At 36.9% G+C, this 19,663-nt stretch overlaps 1 protein-coding gene across 3 annotated transcripts in view; it reads right to left on the reverse strand.

Moving 5' to 3' along the window:
• The window catches only part of MAGI2 (membrane associated guanylate kinase, WW and PDZ domain containing 2), a 1,365,890-nt gene that overhangs the window by 633,455 nt on the left and 712,772 nt on the right, over nt 1-19,663 (reverse strand). The gene's annotated exons all lie outside the window — the stretch shown is intronic.

Genomic DNA, 19,663 nt, shown 5'->3' on the forward strand with positions numbered 1-19,663 from the left:
ACTAGCAGGTTCTAAGGGAAAGGAAGGTGTAATGAGTTAAGCTATGCTTAAAACTGAAAGCCTTTTTTTATTTAAAGTAATTTCCATGATTTCAAGAATATTGCAGCCTCATAATGAAAAATATTAAGAGGAATACGATCTCTCATGATTCATTCATCCATACTTTCTTTCTATGAATATAATTTGATATTTAGGTATGATCAAACTACATATAAACTCTTCAGAGGCATAAAATTTCTTCATAAGCATGATTTTGATCACTGCACACTACTAATATATCCTATTTTACCTAATCATTTCCCTCTTTGTATACAGTGTTGCAATGAAGAGGGGCAAATTTTTGCCCATGTTCTTGATTATTTCTTTAAATTCCTAGAAATGAAATTATGAATTATAGTTGTAAGGTTCTTGACATATAAAATCAAAATACTTGTCAAAAAGCTGTATTCAAACTTGAAGGAAAAAGCAATTTTGAAATAGGAAATAAAAGCACTACTTGGAATGTGTCACAAACGGCTATTTGACATCATATATATGTGGCACAGTTCCTCTTTAACAAGGGATATGGAAGTCCAGAAATGGGAAAGAAGCTGAAGGCAGCAAAGCAGGGAAAGAAGGTAGGTGGGATAGAGCGTAAAGAAACAGTACAAGCTCTATTAAAGTATATTATGCTTTGCCTGGATGTACATTGTACATTCATTCGTGATCTGGTTGGAGAAGTGAGCCAGAAGTGATCCCAACCTTTTAGTTCTTCTTTAGTCTTTATGGACATTTAAAGGCAGGTGAGTTTGGAGTTCAAGGATCACTTGAAAACTATGCTGTTTGGCTTGTATGAAAAACATAGGCTCTTGAAAACAAATGTAAAATGAGCTGGAGGTTTTTAATAGTCTTAGAATAATCATATCCTCAAAATGATGAGAGACAGAAACAGAGAGAGAGGAACTCCATATGGTATTATACCTGAGATTAAATATCAAAAGAGTATATGGGAAGATCATCTGTTACCTTACTCATTCATATTTTCGTTCATTTATTCCTTTGAACCAATATCTACTGAGCACCTACTAGATTCCAAGCACTACTTTAAATGCTGACAACATAATAATAAATCAAAGAGATACAGTCCATATTCTCAGAGCTCACAGATTAGGTGAGGAAGACGGACAATGAACTGGGCACGTAAAGTAGAATATGATGGCAAGCTCAGTGGCTTGTAAAGCTCAGTAGACATATCAAGGTCAACCGACCCTATTAGGGTGATTTTAGAAAGCATCTAGCACTGGTTTTTGAAGGGAAACCTAAAGGTAGTTGAGAGAATAAAGTGGGATGAAAACTCAAAATGGTAAAATGCCTTGCCTAGGGTCACCCACCTAATACTGTGTCAAGGCTAGAATTGAGATCTTCAGATCTTCACTGAGGTTAGTGATATTCCACTATTTTAAGTTTCCTTAGCACCTGTGGACTGTCACTCTTTATGGAATGTGAATGACCAGAAAGATCCACTGTTCATGGGAAGGAGCATGGAGACTATGCTTTAAACTACAACATATTTTAGGACAGAGCTGGATCTTTAGGACAAGTTTGAAAAAGAAACCAAACTATGCGTTGTCTGCTGTCTCACCTTTCAGTTAGTCTTGTCAATTAGCACCATGTCTGTGAATATTCCAATCCATCATTAAAAACGTCATCAAATGCTTACTTAGGACAGTGGGTTTCCAAATATGTATTCAACTATTTACAACAGGACAGAATGGATGAAGCGAAAGCCAAGCTCAAAGTGCTTTCTTTTTGAACTCTAGGACACCAGAAATTTCAAATAAATTTTAATGTTGATTGCTTGATCCTGATTCCATTTAGAGGACAAAATAAGGTAAAAACAAATTATAGAGCATTTTCAAAGGAAGATTATGAAGTCTGAGTACCAATATCACCCTCATACATTTGATTGGTCTGCTTTCTGTTATAATTTCCAAAATTTTTTATCACGTTGGCTCTTAAATTTTCATCTCCAGAAAACTGCATAGCACTTTACTACCTATGTTTTGCTTCACTTACAGGCTCACACAACAATATTTAATTACATCTCTTTTCTTTGAAGATAGTTAATAACTGGACTTTTCAATTTCTCTCTGCCTCTCCAAGGACATACACTGCCTCAGAGCAACAAGGAAAAAAAATTTAAATGTATACTGAGCAAAATAATTACAATCAAATCTTAATTTTCTATAGTAGAAGAAGGCAGAGGTGACTGAAATCCATGGCCACACCCCAAATTTAATTTCATTTCAAAAAGCAATTTCAACTTCTTGTTTAAAACAAAGTATTATTTGCAACAAGACTGGTTGATTTGAGGGTTTTTTTTTTCCCCTTGTACTTGGCGAGGAGGGTAAAAGGAGGAACACATGAAACAGAAGTATCCTCAAACTTGATAAATCAATCCCCGAGAAGAAGAAACTTAACTATAACCATTTAGCCCTGCATAAAGAAGGAATTCTACAGAAAATGTAAGTACAGCTGAAACCATCTGATGTTTATTGTTTTCAGATTTTAAATGCCTTATTTAGAACCAATATATATAAAGAGTTATCCAGTTTTCTTGACCAAGTCTGTGATTATTTAAAGCCAAATCTTGAAGCTACACACTTAGACGTACCTTTAGGAAATATAAAAATGAAGATATCATGCTTTACCTCCATATTTCTATGTGATGACATTAATTGGGAGGCTAAATTGAAGTTGTGCATAAAAAACAGATTCTCTACTTATGAACAGATTCCAAAAAGTGATTCATGATTCTAACGGTTTTTAAGTGCAAAGTGACTAACGAGGTAAGTTTAAGCTTGCACTTCCCAAATGCATTTTCACAATGTAGAAATATCCATTGTTCTTTCAAACCTTTAAATGTTTGAAGGACCTTTAAATAATGCAAGAGGAAAGAAGAATGCACGGTCTTCCTTCCGTTGATGCCCATTCAACCAAGGATCTTTTGCCAAAATAGTTTCATCTATCTGAATAAAATTTGTTCAAGTATCTGACAACCATGATTGATGATAAAGTTGTTTTAAGAAGCACCTTAGACTGAACAGTGGTTCCTTGGACAGGCCAGGAATATCAGCTTTATCTGGGAATATGTCAGACATACACAATTGCTGGGCCCCACCCCAGCCTACTGAATCAGAAACTCTGGTTTGGGTCCCAACAAATTGTATTTTATTTATTTATTTTTAAAAGACTTTATTTATTTTTATTAATTTGTTAGAGAGTGAGATAGCACAAGCAGGGGGAGAAGCAGGAGGAGGGAGAAACGGGCTCCCTACTGAGCAAGGAGACTAATGTGGGACTTCATCCCAGGACACTGGGATGGTGACATGAGCCAAAGGCAGACGCTTAAGCGACTGAGCAACCCAGGTGTCCCAAGGAATTGCATTTTAAAAAGCCATTCCGCTTCACCACTTACTGATCACTATCAGTTACAAACAGTGCAAATTTCACATGTGTGTTTCACTTTTTTATTCTATATAGAAACTATTACAACTTGTGAATGATTAATCTCATTAGTGATATTTAAACATTTTAAACCACTATTAAGCAAGGTTCTCCAGGGAAACTGGATTATTTATCCATGAGTTTGTTTCTTTATTGCTTATTTATTTAAAGAAATTGGATCACACAATTATGGAGGATAAGTCCTAAAATCTGCAGGTGGCAAGCTGGAGGCCCCAGCGGAGACAGGCCTAGCTCCAGCCCAAGTCCAAAAGCTTGAGAACTAGGAGAGCCAATAGTATAAATTCTCGTCTGAAAGCCTTATTTACGCTTGAGATCTAAGAAGAGCTGAGGTCTCCACTGGGGTGCAAAGGCTGAGAAGGGCTGAAGTCCCAGGTCAAAACAGTCCCGCAGGAGGAGCTCCCTCTTAACAGAAAGAGTTAGCCTTTTTGGTTCTTTTCAGATCTTCAACTGATTGGATAAGAGCACATACCACATTAGGGAAGACAATCTACTTTACTCATTCTACCAATTCCAATGTTCATCTCATCCCCTAAATACCCTCACAGACATACCCAGAATAATGTCTGGCCAAGGATCTGGGTGCCCCATAACCCAGTCAAGTCGACATGTAAAATGAACCATTACATTCATTTTTAGTTTCTATTTTCATTTCCAGAATTATACAAACATTCTTACCAATATTTCCAAAGATGTAAGTACATTTGCTCTTGGACATGATGTGGTTAATACCATTCATAAAACAACTACAGTGCATTATAAATGCAGTACATTGGAGACACTAAGAAATGGCCTGCTGGTTTAAATTAAAATAGCCCATCCTCACCATGCAGAACATGGTCAATGTTGGGCAGTCAATGTTCTTTTGCTCTGCTGTACCTTTTATATATCAATAAAAATTTGTAAGTTAAAAGTTAATAAGGAGTGGCTTTTTTTGCATAGTACCAATTCAACTGGAAATAAATGAAAAATCCATTCAAACCGTAAAGCATTTTTATTATACATGGTAGGACAGCAGAGTGTTTAGTTAATAGACCATTTGGCATCAAGTAGATGGATTCTAAATCAAAAGAGAACAAGATTTTCTTGAGGTGCAGAGGGTTTCAAATAATCAATAGCAAAGGCAAATATTTACGGCGTATCTATAATGTGTGAAGTGCTAGTTATGAGCCCCTGATTTTCCCAAATAAATGCTACAAAACTAAACATTCCAAATTTGGTAGCTAAAAACATGGTAAATGTGTGTATTCTATACTTTAAAACTTTGTCTACTGCATCATTTTTTAATCCATGGGAATTAAAAGTCCTCTTCTTTCACCTTTGCAATTTATGATTCTGAGATGATGAAGAGAAGTGAAAACAGTAATAAGCAGGCTGAAGTGTGCTTGCCTATGTTTTTATATAATTTAATAATAATGGTAATAGAAAACACTTACATAGTGTTTCTTATGTGCCAGGCATAAGGTACTCTGTACAGGCTAACTCCTTGATCTCCACAAGCTTAAGGAGAGAGTTGGGTAAGTTGTCTGAGTCACACTGCTAGGAAGCCACAGAAGGATGGTTTGCACCCTGCAGCCTCACTCCGGGCTCACGCCATTAACCACGGTGGCCCATGGTACAGCGGCAGAGCCTGCCCAGGGACAAGTTGAGCTAGAACCAAGTTACCGAGAAGAACCAGACTTCATACGAAAAGAAGCAAAATTAATTTCTGTTAAACAATGAAATTAAGTTTGAGCTGGTAAAATGGATTCCTCCTTTCTAGGATACCAAATCACAATGATTTTATTTTTGTTTTGCTTCACATACAGAGAAACATAGGAGTCTTGCTGCTGCAACTGCTTTCTTTTCAGAAGAGGGTTTACCTACATAGCAGCATCAGATCATTGCAACAGTCCTGTGAAGCACTCCTCCCACTTTAGAGATACAAAAACCTGCTCAGAGAAGTTCAGAAACTGATTTAGCCAGAAGTGCGTATCTTTCTGAGCCTCAAACAGCCTGAACTCCTACCACATTGCCTTACAAATGAGAATCTACCACTGGGTCACACTGTACGTAGAATTTTATCTTCAATATCCTGAAAACATAAACATATTTAATAAACTAACTAAATTTTTAAATATAAAAATGGAAACTAAAAAAACAGAAACCAAGATCAGGAAAGAAATATATGTAACAAAACTCAGGAAAGAGAGGATATGCAACCAGTTAATGCTAAAGTCCAAGGGAGCAATTAAAAAATAAATAAATAAATAAGTAAATTTTAAAAAGAGATCATAGACAGTAGGATTTATCCAATGAAGTTATTATAAGGTTAAGATGGAAGGAACGGAAATGACAGGACTATTTAAAATTATATTTTGAATATGTATATAAAGGTTTGGAGGAAAAAAGCAAATGATTTGGAATGTTCCTGAAATATGAATAGCTCCCAAGAAAATAAAGTAACCATGTTTTAAATTTGAATAAAGAAGGGAAAAATTAGGACAAAGTTTGTTCTCTGCAATTAAATTGAAATGCTACATCATTATCTTTATCTCTTCTAGTAATTTATTTTCAGCAATATCCAAGCCTGGGTCAAAAAGTCCCCAAACTCGGGGCGCCTGGGTGGCTCAGTGGGTTAAGCCGCTGCCTTCGGCTCAGGTCATGATCCCAGGTCCTGGGTTCAAGCCCCGCATCGGGCTTTCTGCTCGGCAGGGAGCCTGCTTCCTCCTCTCTCTCTGCCTGCCTCTCTGCCTACTTGTGATTTCTCTCTGTCAAATAAATAAATAAAATCTTTAAAAAAAAAAAAAAAAGTCCCCAAACTTTAGATGACTGTCAGTAAGTACATATGAACTAGTCATTAAATTCAGTATTACTGGGGATTACCTGAAAGAAGCAAAGACACACCCATTATTTTTATAACTAGTTCCCTCAAGCAAAATTCATCAGTCAAATTGATTCCCTTTCCAGACCAAGAAAAGAGCCATTGATTGATCTTTTCACGGGCCTGCAGAAGTTAGAAGCTAAAGTTCTCATTTCTTGAGAATATATGATTCTACACAGTATAAAAATAATAAGAAAGTAAGAAAGTGAATGACTAAGAGACAGCAAGTGCAAGCTAGTACATGCAGGCAGAGGGAAAAGAAGGAAGGAGGGAGAGAAGGAAGGAAGGAGGGAGAGAAGGAAGGCTATTTTAGATTGTTACAGATATTTCATCAAGATGCATAATTTAAGAGCATCAAAGAGAACTCAGAGTAAGCTTTGCTCCAGTGTTATGTATATATATTGATTCTAAATCTCACCCAAGAATTCCTACACTGTCTCCCTACAGATGAGGTAATATATGTGAAGTCTATTTATAAATTGTAAGGCACTAGACACGCAGGACAAGCAATAAATCATGACCTCAATAGGTTGTTAACAATCCTGGGTTTACAACCACCATCATTCTTGTTTACCAACTGGAAATGAAATTTAATTACAGGTGCACAACATGTCAATGGTGTACCTGAGGACAGGATTATAGGATTCATCCAAAAGTCAACCTGTATTATGTACCAATTGGCCTTGTTCCCTCTTCAGACTACAGATTATTTTACAGACCATATTTGTTCTTTATGACTCAAGACTATGATGTATTTTAGAACACGAGTTAGAAGTTCTAAGGATATTGTTTTCACTAATTCCAAGACACCAGTGACCTGTAGCTATAGGCTGGAGTATTATCAATACGAATCCCAGATTCTCAGTAATGAGAAGTATACGCGACAGAATAAAAAATTAGAAAAGTAATATGCTCACAATATCCTATTAGATTGAGAATGAGGTAATTTCTCCTCCAAATGATTCAATGGTCCCAAAGGATATAATGCCATTACAGAAACACATTTAAGCAAACATAAAGCTAAATGAACTCATAATATGCTGCTTCTGCTAAGACAGGATGGGATAAAAAGAGAATAAAGCAAAACAACAACAACAACAAAAACCCACAAAAAGCAAAAACAAAAAACCCACAAATAAACAAAAACAAAAACAATGTTCAAAACTTGAACAGTAAGACTGCTTAGATTCTCACACTACTTGGTGACCACCTCACATTTCTGAGTGCTTGTTATTTTGTATAGTTCAAGAATTACTGTTTTCATTTTGAAAAACTGGCTTGTTGGAAAAGCCAAACTGCAAAATTAATTTTTCTCTGGTACAATCTTTTATTTTTTAAAGGATATACTTTATATATGGATATACATATGTATGTACCCACACACACACACACACACACACACACACACACACACGGCCACTATTGCTAAATGCTAAAGAAGCAAGATTTAAAGGGAAGACAAAAGAGATTATTTCATTCCAATCCAGTGTCAAAATTTAGTTTAACACACAGTATACATTTTTATAAACCAGTGTTTTTGTTTTTCTTAAGGCAGTGATATTACATTATCCTTAATCACGCTTAGTACCCCTAGGGAAATGTGACTCTGTGATGAACATGGATATTATATGAATGCCAGAGTCAATGCATTCTAATTTTGTGTTAGTCTTTTTGGGATAATAACCACCTTAATAAAGAATATGTATTTAATAGTCGCTTTCCTGCCAAACATATTGAGGCACTGTCGTACTAAACAAATGACACATTTTCTTGCTTCAAAATTTTATGCTCTATGTAGTAATCAAAGTAGGGAACTAAATGCAGTTATAGGCTTTCATTTTAGATGCTTTAATATAATTTCCCCAAGTCTGAGGCAGCAAAACTCAGTTTAGAGGATTTTTCTCAAATTTTTCTTAGCTTCCCATTATTCTGTCCCTTCTTCATTCTTCGCTTTCATTTTCATCCTTTCTTTAAATGTAGTAGATTGGCAGAAGATATAAGGTGAACTTTGGGGAGAAATACTCTCCTTTCCTATGCCTCCTCATTGGATCCTATTGGATCTTAGCTTGGATCATAGTTCTAAATATACCATATCTGCAGTGAATTAATAAATATCAAAGTCATGCCATTTTGTTATCTGTGTGCAGTTGTATTGATCTGGCTCTCCTTTGTCTCTTCATATACTAGTCTCTTCACGTACTAGTATACACTATACTTTTATATAAAAGCTTTACATATGTATTACACATAATATATGGATGGCTATCTATTTGTCACTATAAAGTGGCATAAGTTATATTTACAAATGAATTTTAAATGGCATATATTAAAGTGCTTTCTTACTTTTTAATAAAAAAGATTTTTAAAACAAACAAATCATTTAATAAGCATAATATTTAAGGAAATTAGTCCAAATGAGTTAGTCATGGAGTTATGTGGATCTTGGCCTGGTTTCATCAACAAAACAAGCATTTATCAACCAATTACTATGTCTAAGAAATTACATGCAAGACTTTTGTTTGGTAGTTACCACTTGCAACCTCACATGTTTTCTTTTGAGATAGGAAATCTTTCCAGGGACATTATTATGGATTTACTGGGAATTCTTCTACTAGAAAATGAGAACATTTGGCCATGTATGACATCCTCTATTTCAATCATGTATTTTACAAAAAAAGACTATGGCATTCAGAGATGTTAAATGAGATGCTTAAAGTTAATACTGTCTAATTATCTCTCACATTCAAATGCATGGCCTTGTACTCTGCCTGGTGTAGAGTTTGGGGACCTTGGGCTGTTAGGAGGCAGGACTAGTCTATGATATCAAGACAGAGATATCAAAGAGAGAACCAAAATCTGAGCCATGGCCTGAGAAGCATAGGAGACTTCCAAGAAAGGAACAAAAGTAGAAGTCATATTCAAGTTCAGGTATTAGAAAACTGGAACTGGTCTAACAGAGCCTAAGGAGGCAATACTGAGAATGTTGTTGCTCATGATACCACTCATGAATGAAAAGGCTTTCTCACCCTTCAGCCAACCAACATTTTGCCTAGTTTCCACCCAAAGTGGTCTTTCTGATTATTCTAAGAGTTATTTATTGTGTTATTCTGTTGTAGGGGGAAACCATACTCTTTTGCAGAATGATGAGGTGTTCCCAATATAGCTTTGGTTTATTCCTGTTTTCCTTGAGTAATTATAAATATAACTCCTTCCTTCCCCAAATCCTGTGGTGTGGATCATAAATTAGATGGTGAACCAATTCAATTCATGTGACAACAATTCTATATTGCCTTACCCTTTTAGTAATTTCTTCATATATCTTTGCCCAATAATGGCCATGTAAATTATGAACTCCATGAAAAGAAAGATAAGTAACATGATTAGATTAAGTAGTTAGGGCTATGCTCATTTAAGATTTCAACTTCTCTTATATATAGAACATTACATACATACTGTTAAGTTAGCCTATACCTTTCTCAGTACCTAGATCACAATTGCATGTAGAGGAGGCTTGAACTTTTTTCTCCTGATTGCTTGAGTGATCAGATCCCAAAGACCTCATCAGTATAAAGTCCTACCCAATCATGGGGCAGTTTCAATAATCATAGCACTGCAAGGATTTTAACGATGTTGCCAGAATGACTATCAAAATAAGAAATTAATGACCAGAGCATTTGAGTTATTCCATCATATTTTTGTAATCTATCATTCTGAAATACAGAGAATACTGCAAGAAATGAAAAGAGGGGGGCTTTGTGCCACTTTCAAAAAGACCCCCCTTCTCTCCATCAAAGTAAATACTCCAAGTAACTTTTCTGATCTAATGATAGAAAGGTTAAATTTTCAAGCTGAAGTAATTTACAGTCAAAATAACTTTTCATTCATGTATTCTTGTCTATTAAACAAAGGCATGATTAGACTAATGATGAAGCATTAAATGCACCTACCTTGCCTTTTTCCTATCCTCATCTATGAAATTCCATGCAATTCTACTCTTCAAATTTCAGTTCAGATGTCATCTTCATTGTGCATCCTTCCCTCTGCCTTTTTTCCTTTTCTTCAACCCCTCCTCCTTGGGACAGTCAGGTGCCCTACTTCTGTATTCTTACAGCACCTTTTACATATGGATGTTACAGCATTTACCATATCGTACTATCATTGTTTACATGCCTATCTGCCCCATTAAGTTGATCACCTAGAAGTCAGGAACCAAATCTTTTACATCTGTCAACTCCCAGCATCTAATGCCTGGAACACACCGTGCTTTTAGTGAGTATTTGTTGGGTAAATGAAATCAGTGATTCAGACATTAAAAAAGGTGATATCGGAATATTAAATATTTTGTATATTTAAAAGAAGGTATAATCTTAAATGAGCACAGCACTAACTTAATAGCGACATATATACTATTTGCAAAGTTTGTCTTAAAGAGGGATCCTTGTCAAGTACACAAAATGTTCATTATGAGGAGGTGAAGGACAAATGAATTCCAAAGAGAAGATCCTGTTTTTTCAATTTACACTTAGGAAAGACAGGAGGGAAGAATCACATGCAACAATCTGAAGCAATACATTAAAACCTAAGAAGCAATACCAACGAAGGCAACTGTCCTCAGAGATAAGGCACATTCATTTTAATAAAACCATTAAGAAAGTTGGCCCTGGATCAGGGCCTAGATGTGTCCGTTCTCTGTATATGTTGCCAATCGCAGAAGCAAACAGCTCAATGGAGTCAGCATGGTCAGTCTGATTAAGCAACCAGTGAGAAAAATCAATCAAACTGCTGGTTACATATTTAAGAAAACCAGATCAAAAGCAAATAGTTGGACTGAGATTTCTTTTGCCTATCTTTGTATTTCACACAGAGACATAAAACAGAAACAACTAGAAATAGGTATTTGGTTGCTTTTTCCAGCCATCCTCTCTGGATGACTGCGCCATACCACCTGAAAAATAATGACGTGCTTATAGTTCCCCAGGGTCTTTCAACTCACAGAAATAGCCTAGGAACCATTAACATGGATTAATGTTTATGGACATAATCTTCTATGTCTACATTATCTACTGCAATATTATTTGGGTATATACAACATGTACTGAAATGGAGTATAATGAGTTATCATTATATTCTTTCCCACTAACTGAATGCTAGCTAGGGTTCTTCAGGGGGAGCACATAATACATGTGGTCACCCCAAAGAGCAAAGTGCGCTCTCTTTGGCCCTGGGCTTATAAAAGTGGAAGGCGGGAGAGATAAAAGGACAATAGCAAGAGAGAAAGAATGTTTTTTTTCCAAAATGCTAGCTAGCCCCTTAGTGTTCATATATCAGTACTCTAAGGGGCCATTTGAGACCACCTTCTTATCTACTTTCTGCTTCTAGACAGGATTATATACACAACGTTTCCAATATGAGGGGTAATCCTGCTCTTAATATCTTCCAAAGGAGATTTAAACGCTTTCATTTGTAACCTACGCCTGAGTTTTGACAACATTCATAATCAAGTCATTCTTTGTAGAGCTGACCTAAATCCCTCTTAACCCAGCAGGAATTTATTTCCTCTGCCCGCTCTTCAGAAGAGCGCGCTTATCACCTTCTTCCACATAGTCTTTCAAACACTTGGCTAATAAGTCTCGGGTCTAGAGAAGGCCTGAGAGGGGTGGGATAAGCACTAAGCTCAGTGGATCTTGATGAGGTACTATGCTTGGAGGGTGGTCCTCAAAGTGACTTAATTCCCAGGGCCCTCACACTGACAAGCCACAGCTGAGGGAGCAGAACTTGATGGGATTATCTCACTGGGGGTGCTACTGACATCCTAGACAGGAAAATTCTTTGTTAGTGGGATTATCCTGCTCATCGAAGGACATTGAAAATATGTGCTTCCGACCCCCGGTCAATCTCCACGAAATGCCAGTAACACATACCTTCCAGCAGTGTGGCAACCAGATTCTCCATCTCCACACCTCCAGGCACCCCACAGTGGGGAGACACTGTACCTGTTTGAGACCTGCCAGTCAATAACCTCTAGATTCAAACTCAGCAATCACGCAGAATCAAACAGTTTATAGATGTGCAAAAGAAAAGTCAATATTTTCTTATGGTACATTTCAAGAAGTCTTATACTTCTTTTTCTCCATACTCCAGGGCTGTTATAAGTTATAAAGGATGAGGTAAATAATAATGGTGCCTGTCACTTCCTAATTATCATCCATCAGATTCTGTTTGCTATTTTGCATGTGTTATATTAGTAAATATTTAACAAAACCATATTTAGGTAAAAATCAGTATCCTCATTTTAAATATGAAGAAAATGAGGATCAGAGAGATCAAGATACCTCTTCTAAATCACCCAGATACGAACTGTTAAAACCCAGCCAATATCTTGCTAACTCTAAAACCCTTGCTGTTTTCAGAATATTGGTCTGTCATATAGATTGCCACATATTTATATATCTGGGTCCCATACACAGGAAGGAGATGTGGGACAAAGACAACCGTACACATGCAACAAGGGCTCTCACAAACTTAAATAAGGTCACTCAGACATGATAGAGTGAGGAAAGAAGATAGCCAGGGACAGCACCCTAGAAAAACAGCAAAGAGAGCAGAGTCAAGGGAAGAGGAGGAATTTTCATAAGCGTATTTGTTATAAAAACTTGAGTTACTGAGAAACTTCAGAATTACCATCTTCATAAGACAGCCTACCAAACTATCATCTTACTGCAGTGTTAAAGAAGTTTAAAGAGACAGTCTTTAGGGCAAAGGCAAAAATGTAAGGATCAAGTAAATGTTTAAAAAAAAAAAAAATCCCTGTAGGAGACCTTGCAAGATGGCGGAGATTTAGAAAATCCTAGCTTCACCTGGTCCCTGGCAATCAGCTAGATATCAAATCATCCTGAAAACTTGCAAAATTAACCAGCGATCTGAGAGAAGAAGTGCTACAATTCTACAAATAGAAAAGCGACAACATTTTGCAAGGGAGGAGGCGCAGAGAATGTGACTCCAAGGCGATATATCCAAAGATAAACCGAGGAGGGAGGAAGCCTCTGAAAGTCGACTTTGGGAGTGTTATAAGCAGCGGAGCACAAAATCAGAACTTTTAGAAGTTTACCTGAAAGGCGTTCAGGAGTTGAAGCAGGGCGGAAGGCCAAGTGGGACAGCATGGTCTCAGGACCCCGGGGGGGGGGGGGGGGGGGGGGGGGTGTCACAAAAAGAACGTGGGTGCCCCAATGCGGCAGAGTTCCCAGGCATTAGAGGGGGGGAAGCTGGCTGCAAACGGTGAGAGGAGGGGCTGGCTTTCTGCTCCTTGTTGCTGTAAACCGTGAACGCTGCACAGTCAGTCGAATGCTCTGGAAGCCAGGACCCAATAAGAGCCAGAACGGAAGGGAAACCCCCTCCCTCATCCAACAACGGTGGCATAGGTGTGCGCCTCAGGAGTGGGGAAAGTTTGCAGACTCACAGTGGGGGTGGGGGGTGGGGGTCCCTGTGTCTGAGATAAAAAAAAAGTTTGGTCACAGGCTGGGTGAACGCAGAGTTTTTGGAAGGAAACCATGGAGATAAAAGCGATTGACCGCTTTTCTTTGAGGGCCCACTGAAGACTAGGGGTTGCGAACTTACAGCTCCAGTTCTAGAGAAGGGGCGCCATCATTTTGAGCGTTGCACGCCAGTTTAGGAGCCGCTTATATGGAGCTCAGCCCCCTGGCAGGGGTGGTGCAATTCCTCCAGAGCAGAGACACCTGAAAATCAGCGTCTCCGCCCTCCCCCCAGAAGATCAGCAGGAACTCCTGGAGATTACCAAGTTTGCTGATCATACACAGCTGTAAAACTTCAGCTCTTCGGGAAAGAAGTATATAGCATTCGTAGTATTTTATTATTAATTCTTTAGTCCTTCAGTATTATATTTTATTATCCTTTTCAACTATCCTCTTATTTTATCAATTATTGTTTTTTAAAGTCTTTTTTAATTTTCATTTTTACTATATAAATTTTTTTTTCATTTTTGGCTTCCGTTCATATATGTTTTCAAATACATATATACTTTCTTGTACATATATAAGATTTTCTTTCTTGCTTATTTTGGGTTCTACTTTCTTCTGACAGACCAAAATATACCAAGGATCTAGTTTACTATTCTGTTCAATTTTCTGTCTGATCTTATCCTCATTTTATTCTCATTTAATTTTTTCTTTTCTTTTTGGTTTCTGTTCTCTCCTGACTAGTGTAGTATCTATTTTTCTGGTATAGTTATTATTCTTTAGTCCTTCAGTTTATATTTTATTATCCTTTCAACTATTATCAATTATTTTTAAAGTCTTTTTAAAATTTTCATTTTCTACATTTACATCATATATATTTTCATTTTTGCCTTCCTTTCATTGTATTCAACTACATCTTTCTGAATATATATATATATATATTCAGATATTCATACATATATATTTTTTCTTCATGTATTTCTTGCCTATTTTGGAATCTAGTTTCTTCTAACAAACAGACTAAAATACACTCAGGATCCAGTTTATTGTTCTGTTCTTCTACTTCTTGTTTCATTTTTCTTCTGATTTTTTTTTCTTTTTCTTTTTGATTTCTCTTCTGATTTGTGTACTGCATACTTTTGTGAAGTTGTTGATGCTATATTTGTGATTTCTCTCCCTTTCATCTATTCCTTTCTGGACATATTGACAAGACAGAAGAATTCACCCCCCAAAAAAAGAACAAGAGGCAGAACTCACAGCCAGAGATCTAATAAATATGGATATAAGTAATTTTTTGGAACTAGAATCCAAAAGAACAATTATAAAGATATTAGCTGGGCTTGAAAAAAGCATAGAAGAGATTAGAGAATCACTGGAGGAAAAAAAAAAGAACTAAAATCTAATTAGGTCAAAATCAAAAGGCTATTTCTAAGATGCAATAAAAAATGGAGGATCTAACTGCTAAGATAAATGAGGAAGAAGAGAGTCAGTGATGTACAAGGCAAAATGATGGAAAATAAGGACTTGAGAGATCAACAATACCATAAAGTTAAACAATATTAGAATAATTGGGGTCGGGGCACCTGGGTGGCTCAGTGGGTTAAAGCCTCTGCCTTCAGCTCAGGTCATGATCCCAGGGTCCTGGGATCGAGCCCCACATCGGGCTCTCTGCTCAGCAGGGAGCCTGCTTCCCTCTCTCTCTCTGCCTGCTTCTCTGCCTACTTCTGATCTCTGTCTGTCAAATAAATAAATAAAATTTAAAAGCTCTGTGTGGCGGGAAAATTAAAAAAAAAAAAAAAGAATAATTGGGGTCACAGAGGAAGAGGAAAGAGACTGAGAGGGGACGGGACAGGATTATTTGAACAAATTATAGCTGAGAATTTCACTAATCTGGGGAAGGAAACAGGTACTCATGTCCAGAAGGCACAGAGAAACCCCCTCAAAATGAATAAAAATAGGTCAACAGATAAATATATAATAGTAAAGTTTGCAAATTTCAGAGATAAAGAGAAAAATCCAGAAAACAGCTCTGGGCAGGAAGTCCAAAACCTACAAGAAATGTAAGGCTGGCAGCAGGCCTGTCCATTGAGACCTGGCAGGCCAGAAAGGACATCTTGATATATAGATACAAGGTGCTAAACGAGAAAAATATGTAGCCAAGAATACTTTACCCAGCAAGGCTCTCATTCAGAATAGAAGGAGAGATAAAAAGCTTCCAGGACAAACAGAAACTGAAAGAATTTTAGTTCAGCCCTGCAAGAAATATTAAAGGGGATTCTTTAAGCAAAGAAGAGCCCAAAAGTAACAAAGAGGAGAAAGGAATAGAGACAATATACGGAAACAATGACTTTACAGGTAATACAATGGCATTAAATTCATATCTTTCAGTAATTACTGTGAATGTACAGGGGCTAAATGCTCCAATCACAAGACACATGGCATCAGTTGGATTAAAAAAAATAAGACCAATTGATATGCTGTCTACAAGAGACTCACTTGAGACCCAAAATTACCTCCAGATTGAAAGCAACAGGGTGAAAAACCATTTATTATGCTAACATACATCAAAAGAAAGTTGAGGTAGCAATCCTTGTATCAAACAAATTAGACTAGAAACCAAAAACTATAATAAGAGATGAGGAGGGACACTAAATAATAATAAAAGTGGCTATCCAACAAGATCTAAAAATTTTAAATACATAGGCCCCTAACAGGGGAGTAGCCAATTACATAAACCAATTAATAACAAAATTTATAAAACACACTGATAATAATACAATAATAGTAGGGGATTTAATACCCCACTCACTGCAATGCACAGATCATCTAAGCTAAAGATCAGTAAGGCAGTAAGGCCTCAGGGATACCTGGGTGGCTCAGTCAGTTGAGCGTCTGCCTTTAGCTCAGGTGATGATCCTAGGGTTCTGGGATTGAGCCCCACGTTGAGCTCTCTGGTCAGCAGAGAGGCTGCTTCATCCTATTCCTCTGCCTGCTACTCCCCCTACTTGTGCTCTCTCTCTCTAGCAAATAAATAAAATGTTTTAAAAAAAATAAAAAAGGGAACAAGGGCTTTGAATGATACTTTGGACCAGATGGATTTCACAGATCTACTCAGAGTATTTCATGTTAAAGCAACAGAATACACATTCTTCTCAAGTGCACATGGCATATTCTCCAGAATAGATCACATATTGAGTCACAAATTGGTCTCAACTAGTACCAAAAATTGGGATTATTCCCTGCATATTCTCAGACCACAATGCTTTAAAACTTGAACTCAAACACAAGACAAAAATGTGGAAGGAACACAAACACATGGAGGTTAAAGAATATCCTACTAAAGAATGAATGGTTCAACCAGGAAATCAAGGAAGAATTTTTTAAAATACATGGAAACAAAAGAAAATGAAAACATAATGATTCAAAACTTTTGAGACGCAATAAAGGTGGTCCTAAAAAGGAAGTATGTAGCAATATAAGCCTTTCTCAAGAAAGTTTCAAGAAAGGTTTCAAATACACAACCTAACCTTGTACTTAAAGGAGCTGGAGAAAGAACTGCAAATAAAGCCTAAACAAAGCAGAAGAGAAATAATAAAGATTAGGTCAGAAAGCAATGAAATGGAAACCAAAAGAATAGTAGAACAAATCAACAAAACTAGGGGTTTATTCTTTGAAAGAATTATTAAGATTGATAAACCCCCGGCCAGACCTATCAAAAAGAGAAAGGACCCAAATAAATAAAATAATGAAAGAAAGAGGCGAGATCACGACCAATACCAAAGAAATACAAACAATTACAAGAACATGTTATGAGCAACTATATGGCAACAAATTAGGCAATCTGGAAGAAATGGATGCATTTCTAGAATCATATGAACTACCAAAACTGAAATAGGAAGAAATGGAAAGCCTGAATAGACCCATAACCAGCAAGGAAATTTAAGCAGTGATCAAAAATCTCCCAACAAAGGAGAGTCCAGGGCCGGGTGGTTTCCCAGGATAATTCTACCAAACGTTTAAAGATGAATTAATACTGATTCTTCTGAAGCTGTTTCAAAAAATAGAAATGGAAGGAAAACTTCCAAACTCTTCAGCATTCCTTCAGAAGGAAAACTTCCAAACTTCCAGCGTTACCTTGATCCCAAACCAGACAAAGACCCCACCAAAAAGGAGATTTACAGACCAATATCCCTGATGAACATGGATGCCAGAATTCTCACCAAGATACTAGCCAATAGAATCCAACAGTACATTAAAAGGATTACTCACCATGACCAAGTAGGATTTATTCCTGGGCTACAGGGGTGTTTCAGCATCCCCAAATCAATCAATATGATAAATCACATTAATAAAGGAAAGGACAAGAATCATATGATCCTCTCAACTGATGCAGAAAAGCATTTGACAAAAAGTACATCATCCTTTCTTGACTAAAACTCTTCACAGTGTAGGGACAGAGGGAACATACCTCAATATCATCAGAGCCATGTATGAAAAGCCTACGTGAATATCACTCTCAATGGGGAAAAACTGAGACCTTTTCCCCCTAAGACCAGAAATATGGCAGCAATGTCCACTACCACCACTGTTGTTCAACGCAGTACTGTAAGTCCTAGCCTTAGGAATCAGACTACAAAAAGAAAGAAAAGGCATCTGAATTGGCAAAGATGAAGTCAAATTCTGACTCTTTGCAGGTGACATGATACTCTATATGGAAAATCCAAAAGACCACCACAAAATTGCAAATTTTGGAATTCAGCAAAGTGGCAGGACAGAAAATCAATGCACAGAAATCAGTTGCGTTTCTATACACTAACAATGAGAAGAAAGAGAATTTAAGGAGTCGGTCCCATTCACAATTGCACCAAAACCCATAAGATACCTAGGAGTAAACCTAACCAAAGAGGCAAAGGATCTGTACTCAGAAAACTATAGAACACTCATAAGTGAAATTGAGGAAGACACAAAGAAATGGAAAAATGTTCCATGCTCATGGATTGGAAGAATAAATATTGCTAAAAATGTCTACCAAGAGAAATCTACACATTCAGTGTAATCCCTATCAAAATACCATCAACTTTTTTCACACAGCTGAACAAATAATCCAAAATGTGTATGGGACCAGAGAAGACTCCAAATAGCCAAAGGAGTGTTGAAAAAGAAAATCAAATCTGGTAGGATCACAATTCTGGACTTCAAGCTCTCTTACAATGTTGTAATCATCAAGACAATATGGTACTGGCACAAAAACAGACACGTAGGCCAACAGAACAGAATAGAGAACACAGAAATATACCCTCAGCTCTGTTGTTGACTAATCTTAAACAAAGAAGGAAAGACTACCCAATGGAAAAAAGACAGTCCCTTCAACAAATGGTGTTAGGAAAATTGGACAGCCACATGCAGAAAAATGAAACCGGACCACTTCCTTATACCACACACAAAAATAGGCTCAAACTGGATGAGAGACCTAAATGTAACACAGGAAGCCATCAAAATCCTAGAGAAGAACACAGGCAGCAACCTCTGAGACCTCAGCTGCAGCAACATCTTGCTAAACCTGTTTCCAAAATCCAGGGAAACAAAAGCAAAAATGAACTCTTGGGACTTCACCAAGATAAAAAGTTTTTGCACAGCAAAGAAAACAGTTGAGAAAACCAAAAGACAATGTGCAAAGTGGAAAAATATATTTGCAAATGTGTTATCAGATAAAGGGCTAGTATCCAAGATCTATAAAGAACTTATCAAACTCAACACCAAAGAACAAATAATCTAAGCAAGATATGGGCAGAAGATATGAACAGACAATTCTCTGAAGAAGATA

Source organism: Lutra lutra, chromosome 11, assembly GCF_902655055.1.
Source record: "Lutra lutra chromosome 11, mLutLut1.2, whole genome shotgun sequence".
NCBI lineage: Eukaryota > Metazoa > Chordata > Mammalia > Carnivora > Mustelidae > Lutra > Lutra lutra.